We start from the raw sequence: 7590 nt of genomic DNA, 5'->3' as shown, positions 1-7590 counted from the left end.
CTCTCCTTCCTCTTTGAAATAATCCAATTTTAGGATCCTGGAGTGAGCCAGGTCCCTGCAAGGGGAGATATTCCCAGAGGAGCAAAGCACTTCCAATTTCTTTAAGGTTCCCCACCTCTCTCCCAGCAGCAGATCCAGGGACATGAGCTGGGCACTCAGCACAGCTTTCCCAGCTGCTGGCTTGGCACTTTCCACCCCAGGTTAAGGAAGGACATAGGATGGCAAGCTTAAGATCTCATCCCTTCACCCCCAAAGCGTGTGGGAACAGGAACCTCTGGGCAACATCTGGACAGAGCTCCTTTCTACATTACCCCACCTGCTCCCCGGCTGTCGACTACAGGGGTGCCCCTGAACCCTACCCTTCCTCTGCAAGTGTAAAAGCCCTTGTTCTCCTCCTGCTCCCCCTTCCCCGTTTCTCCTGCCCCCCGGATCCCGCCAGGAAACCTCTTCGCAATTCGCCGCTCTAAACTTTTTCCTGGCTGCACAACCCGCAACCCCCGGGCAGCGGCTGCGTCTGGTCCAGAGGGCAGAATGGGGCGGGGGTGGGCTGCAGGGACCCTGGATGCAGGGATACAGGCTGCAGGGTGTGGGATGCAAGGAGTGGGATGAGGGGATTGAGATGCGGATCCGGGGATGTGTGGACCGGAATGCGCGAATTGGAGACGCAGGATGCAGAGACGGGGATGTGGGATGCAGGGACCAGGACGCGGGATAGCAGTGCCCAGCTTCTTACCGTGCAATGAGGATAGATCCTGGTGAGGGTCTCCAGCTGCCCCCGGGCATCGCGGGCCTCCCGATGTGCTCGTTAAACATCCACCGGGGAGTCTCACCCCCCAAACTTGTGTGAGCTGCTTCCTCTGGGAACAATCACCCTTTCTCCCCCCCACCTTGGATCGGATCCCGATGGAAACTCATCAAGGCTTCCTAAGTGGTCAGAGGTAAGCTGTGAGGGAAGGAGAAGAGGGGGACAACAGAACGGAGAGGTAGTGATCACCAAGCGATGATCCCCTTCCTTTCCCCTCTCCTCTGGAGCACCCGCTTCCCGTTCCTCTGACCAACTTTGGCTCTGCTTAGCCAGGCAGCGCCTGGGACCGGCGCTGTGAATTGGGGTCCCTTTTCGCTGCTTGGCATCTTTCTAGATTTCCTCTCCTTTCCGGGCAAAGGGGATTGGTGCAAAGCTTTAAATTAGGAGGCGACCTAGAGTTGCAAAGACAGGGAGTGGGAGCTGGCTGGCGTTCGCAGACCGCCTCCCCCGGCGCCCGGCGCTGCGCGGAGGAGCCGGCTGAGCCTTGTCCCTAGCATTTATTCATTGACTGCGCTCCTAGTTCTCACTCTGGGGCTGGCTATTGCTCCTGGCACGGCCGGAGCGGGGCTGTGGCAGAAGCCCTGGGAAGGAGGCGAGCCCCATGCTGCGGGGCTCCCCGCCGCTGTTTAACTGCGCCGGCAGCGCGGGCAGAGCGCAACCCGGTCCCGGGGGGAGGACAGGGGTGCGGGGGGACGGGACACGGGGACGCTGCTGTCGCCTGGCAACCCTGCATCCCTGCCCCGAGCATCCCTCCCCCAGCGCCCTGATTGGACGGGGCCGGGGCGGGGGGAACACACACACGCTCCTCCGAGGATGCTGCGCCCCGGCACTGCGACTTGTCGCATCCTCAAAAAGCCGGGAGCGGGCAGGGTGAGCACAGAGCAGCCGGGAGAGCCGAGGCAGTTCAGGGCGTTGTATCGCCGTCCTCCTGCCTTCTTGCTTCCAGCTGGCTTGATCAATTTGTTTCTGCTCTACATCTCCTAGAAAAAGATTGTATTTATGTGTGTGTGTATGTATGTATGTGTGTATGGGTGGATGGATGGATAAATAGATAGATACAAAGAAAATATACCAATATGTGCACAAAAATATATGTATTTACACATATGCATTAGTATGTACAGATACATGTATATGCATTATCCATAGTATTTATATTATCTCTCTGTATTCTAAATCCTATATGGGAAGAGAGAAGAAAAATAGTTGCTGAGACGAGATTACTTCAGGGTGCAGCAAATCTGAATGCAAAGGGGGAAAAAAAAATCTACCTTTTTGGCTTGTATATGTTTGAAAACCATAGATTTACATCAGCTGGAGTGTTAACAGAAGGTTGTGGCCCTAAAGAAAGAATTAAACCCGGTGAGGTGAGTGAGCTGTAAGTCAGTGAGGATGGATGCGTTGACTTCAGAGAGGGTGAGTTTAAAGCCATGCTGCATGGGGCATTGCTGGTGTTATATGTGGCTTTATTGCTTATTCTCTGCTATGGGGGACAGTGAGCAGCTGCTTCCTGCTGGTTGGGTGTAGTATGGAGAGGATGTCTGTAAAATCCCAATACCTTCCTTTCCATACAGCTCCAGCTGGGACACTGTGAATTTCTCATTCTTTAGCAGGCAGAAGCCCATTGTCTACTTCTCCCTGAATGTTTCCCTGCACCTTTGGACTTAACCCCAGGCAGCTCCCCACCAGTACTCAGTTAAACCAAGGAAAGATACGCTGCAGTCAGGAGCTGCAATCTAGCAGCTCACATGGGGCCACTATTGTTTCAGCAGCCACGGTTCCAGTAAGGAGTTAAGTCAAAGTAAAAGGAAATAAAATGAAATAAAAGAATCTGCTTCTGCTTTGTAATATTTTATGTTTAGTTATTTAACATCTGTTTACTTTTGTGATCTATCATTACATTTGAGCTACTTGGCTAATTCAATGATTTTTTTCTTTCTTGGAAGCCAAGGACATTTGCTGAGCTGTGAGTGTTAAACTGCTTCATTAAGAACTAAAGTTAAGCAGGGAGGAAAATGAAAGGCAGCAGTTTCTCTCAGGTTTACCCTACTTTAGATTGGATCAAAATGTACATGAGACATTGCAGTAACATAAGGGTAAAATGGAATGAATAGAAAATCAGTCTCATGTCTTTCGAATCATAGCACAATTTGACAAATAGGTTCAGAATACAATTTTTTCACAGTCCTGCAGGCTGATTGCCAGGAAAGGCTAGTGAAAAGAAGGTTCTGATTCTGCATTGTTTTGTACGTAGCAATCATGTCTCAAAGTGAGTATGAAAGTAACTTTTTCATTGGATGGGATGTAAAACCCACTGTGTATGAAATTGGCCACCACAGGCACCACGTGGAATTTGGCTGAGATGTATTGTCTGATTTGCAGCAGGTCACTTAGAGCAGGTCACTTTAATTCTCACTCTCTTCCAGGGTTCTTCCTCAGCCAGTTCTGGCACAACAGGGTCTCATTTAAGCCATAAGACAACCTACCCCTGTCTTTCTAAAGCATGATTCAGGAGACCTCATTTCAGTTTATGACTCTGGAAAACCATGTTTATTTTTGTAGGGAACACAACTGTTCCTCAATTCTCTTTTGGGATACCACGTGGTGCATCCAGGTAGGGTGTTCTGAAGATGCAGTTGGGTACTGAGCCTGTGTTTTCAGTCAGTCAGATCTTCAGGCTTACAGGTACACACAAGATGACAGTGTAAGGCAACACAAAGATCTCACTGAAGCTCTGGGCTAAGCTGTGTTTGGGTGCTGCTGACAAATCATTCATTTCAGGCTAAATTGAGCACCTCATGCTGCACTTAATTGTAGATAACACCCATGGCAAAACATAGAAATCAGGCTCTGTAACTTCTGCCAGGGGAGAGCTTGGAGAAAACAATCAACAGCCCTAAATGTCTATGACCTGGATCCAAAGAAGGGCTTTTAATATGAAATGCATTTATTTCTTTTCTGCCTGTGAAATAAAGATGGTAAAGCAGTCTTACATTTTCTGAAATAGGAATATTTTGCCTTTTAAAATTATCTATTAGTGAAATAGTAGTTATATCTAGCGAAAAGATCAATCCCTTTCAAATTGAGATCTCATATAACACCAAATTGAGTTTATAGAAAGCTTTGATGAGCTGAAGAATTTGTTTTTATAAAACTCATGAATGTGATTAACAGGCTTATCACCACAAATAAACAGATGCATGTCTTTTCCTTACACAGAATTTTAGCATGAGCTTCAAGACTGTACACATAGGAACTTTCCAATTTTATATTTGACAGGAAGATACCGTTCCAGAAAACACTTTGTAGGGTTCCCTAACTTGCTGTAAGCGTCTGTTTTGGGACACACTCAAGTTATTTGCTGATTAAAGACCGAAGCAAAGCTCTAGAAAAATTGCAAATGTGCTTGTACAACCAGCACAAAATTTGCAAATGGGCTTGTACAGCCCAATCTATGGATTTGCCCTAGCCTACCTAAATAATTCATGAGGCTTATGGTCTTTCCTCCTTTCCTGGAAACCTTACAGAAATGGGCAGGAATAGGGCCATAGATCAATGAGGCTTTTTCTAGCAAATTGCTCCCTGCCACCTGATTTCCACCAGCTCTGCATCTCCTTCCTGTGTGGAAGTGATGTGTGAGCGGGCAGGATCCAGTTCTGTGGCTCTTCCTGAGCTAACAGTTGTGTTCATTACCCCAGGCCAATCCTGGCTTACCTCTGTGGTTTGGGGCACGCATCACAAGCACCTAGAGATGATATCATGTTGTCCTGGGAGCCTGTCAGTCTCAGGGTACAAACCTTGTTTGGATGGTAGTAGTAATAGGGGTCTAGATGTGTCCCCACAACACTTTAGCCGTGTCAGTCTCTGTCTCCTGAGACTGAAAGGCAAAAAGTTCATAGTGGTTGAAGCAGGGATGTACAAAACCCCACACTATCTGACTCATCCCCACCTGCCAATTGTGAGGGACATGGACATACTCCAAAGGAACAGTCCAGTGACACTTGGCTTTCAGAGGAATATGGCAATCCCTAGGGAAGATCCCCAGCACTGAAGAGTGTAAGGGGTGTTGCTCTGTCATACTTCAGGGCCTCATGGATTGCTGTAGAAAATTAAGCACTGATGTGGTTGCTGGCTGAACAGTGCCCAACAACACCTCTCTACTTCCTCAGCTGGGCAGGGTGTAGAAAATATAAAAAAAATAGATTCTTAATATTCTCTTAAGAAACAACACTGATGGTCTTCATCATGATGCTTATCATCAAAATAGAATGTATTGGTTTCCCATTGTTAAGTAGCTTTGAAGAGATTTTAGGTCAATACACATGGTGCAGAGACTTCTCATATACATTCAGTGCTGTTCTCTTATGGCTGATTCATGTGGCTTCCCTTGGACTTTCAGTGACATTGTTATTCCCTCTCAGATCTCCTGTGACATCTTTCTTAACTGGCTGAAGGGATTTTGGCCTAATATCACATGGAGAATATGCCATGACATACTCAGGCTTTTTTGGGGTTTTCTGAACTTTTCTCATGCTCAAGTACAGTGTCAACTACGACTATAAGGCTCAACACAATGAAAACCTGTGCTTCATCTGGCACATGGAAGAAAGTGTGCATTCCACACTGTCAGTACACATGTAGCAGCATCCTCCCTTCTTCCTCCATCTCCCATGACCATCAATATCTTTACCTGTCTCTTCTCCCCACCTCTCCTCCAGCAAATTTTCCCATTTCCTTCAGTATTCCTCTGCCTTTTTCACCTTCTTCTCTTTTACTCTTTAGACAGTTGGCTGCCTGCTCATGCCTATAAGCCATGTCTCCAGTTAACCCCAAGGTCTCCTTGCCCCTTCTCCACAAAGAAACCTCTTTCCATGGGAAAAAAAAAAAACAAAACACTCCAGCAGCTGTTGTTCATCTTCATCAGCTACAAGAGGCGAAAAGGTCTGGCTTCACTGTGGGAACCAGCTGCCCTCTTTCCACCTCTGCTTCTTTCTCAGAAATCAGGTTTCCCAACATACTTCTGGGGACACATGTGACATCCAGATGTTGTCCAAATGGGGCTCCTTCATAAAAATACATGAACAGCAAGGGTCCCTCCAGGTCCCTGCAAGATATACAAGTATACACACTCCATTGCATCCTCCAGCTCTTCCCTAGGCAGAATCCTGTTGCAGTTTGTGCAGGTGCAGTGATGAACATAACACAAGGTCTGCCTGATATGTGCAGGATGCTTTAAATCTCTGCCAGCTCATGACTGTGGGTTCAAGGTCCACCACCCTTCTCCATCTTCTCACTCCATCCTTCCCTATCTCTGATATAGGAGGTTTTATTTGTCTTCTTAGAGGAGGCTTTCCCAGGAGGTGGAGGGGACAGGGCATGGCACGGTAGCACATTCCAATCTCTGCCATATTTAAAGTAATATGAACAGATTACCCCATTCTACAAAATACTGACTGTTATCTCTTTCTCTTACTGTGTGAATAATTTGCTACCAGGTACCAGTATTTCCTACATATTTTACTTTTGACTTAAGTCACCTTTATGCTTCTCTGCATTATTATTCTCTATATTAGTGTCTGAGCTGCTAGCAGTCTGGGTTCTTCAATCTACTTCATCCTCCCCCCTGAAAATCCCCTAACATTTCTTCTCTGTGAAACACTTTCCCTCCACCCATAGCTCTTCTCTGTAGGAATTACTGCATTTACATATTTTGTTTAAGGTGCTTAGGAATTATTGACAGGTTTGCCTTGCCCCAGGGTGGGTGATGTGACATAGTCGAGCTGTGAACCACTTAAAGCTCATAGGAGAGATTACTTGTGACTCTGAATTAGGGCACGGGCCAAGAAATGTAGCACAGTGCTGTCAGGGGCTGTGGCACACAGATCCATTTCCTTTATAATCCCATCATATCTGTGACCTACCACATACAGAGCAACGTAAGAGATCTACATTTTCCCATTAGCACAAGATACAGGCTTCCTGTGAAATAAATTTACTCACAGTCCCTACGCCACTGCTTTGCAAGCCTAGAAACCCTGTTTTTCTTATGTCAGTGAGTTAATTTCAGCATTCTTTCACACTGAGAATCCATCTGGATATACTACTTTTGAAATATCCTGCTGAGATTATGCTTCGCCACTAGTTAAAAATGAATGGATAAATTTATAAACAGGAAGTTTATTGTATTTTTCAGCTGAAAGATATTCTAGATTTTATCTTTGCTGAGTTTTTTGTTGGTGGCATTTTGGTTTTTATTGTGTTTTTTTGTTTTTTTCTTTTTCCCAACCATTTAATTTTACTTGCACCCCTGGAAGGAACAGTGAGTCCAGAATTAGAAAGCTGAAATAAAAGGAATCAAGTTCCTGGAAATGAGACTGGAACAAAAAAAAAGCAAGAAATCAAAATAAGTCACATACTAAGGATCTTGACTTTCCCTTAACAAAGAGAAACCATTTTCCAACAGGAAAGACATACCTTGCCTTCGAAAACTGCTAGTAGCATAAAATATAATTGAGCAGATGGTAACAAAAATAACATTTGAGCTGTTTAAAAGCCTTTTATTGAACACCTCTTCTTTTTTTTTTTTTCTTTTTCTTTCCCCTCTAGAATGCTATTGTCCTCTCTAATTTAAGAAAAGCCAAGAAATACAGGAAAATTGTGAGATCTATGTTTTTCTTCAGCTTGTTCTATTTAAATTGCACACCAGTAAATGTGGTGCAGAGAATAACTTGAAATTGCAAAGCAGTGGGAACTAACATTGATAGTGGAATCTTAATTCAGCTCCC

This window comes from Cinclus cinclus, chromosome 4 (assembly GCF_963662255.1).
Source record: "Cinclus cinclus chromosome 4, bCinCin1.1, whole genome shotgun sequence".
In the NCBI taxonomy this organism is placed as follows: Eukaryota; Metazoa; Chordata; class Aves; order Passeriformes; family Cinclidae; genus Cinclus; species Cinclus cinclus.
This window is presented reverse-complemented; position numbering follows the sequence as displayed.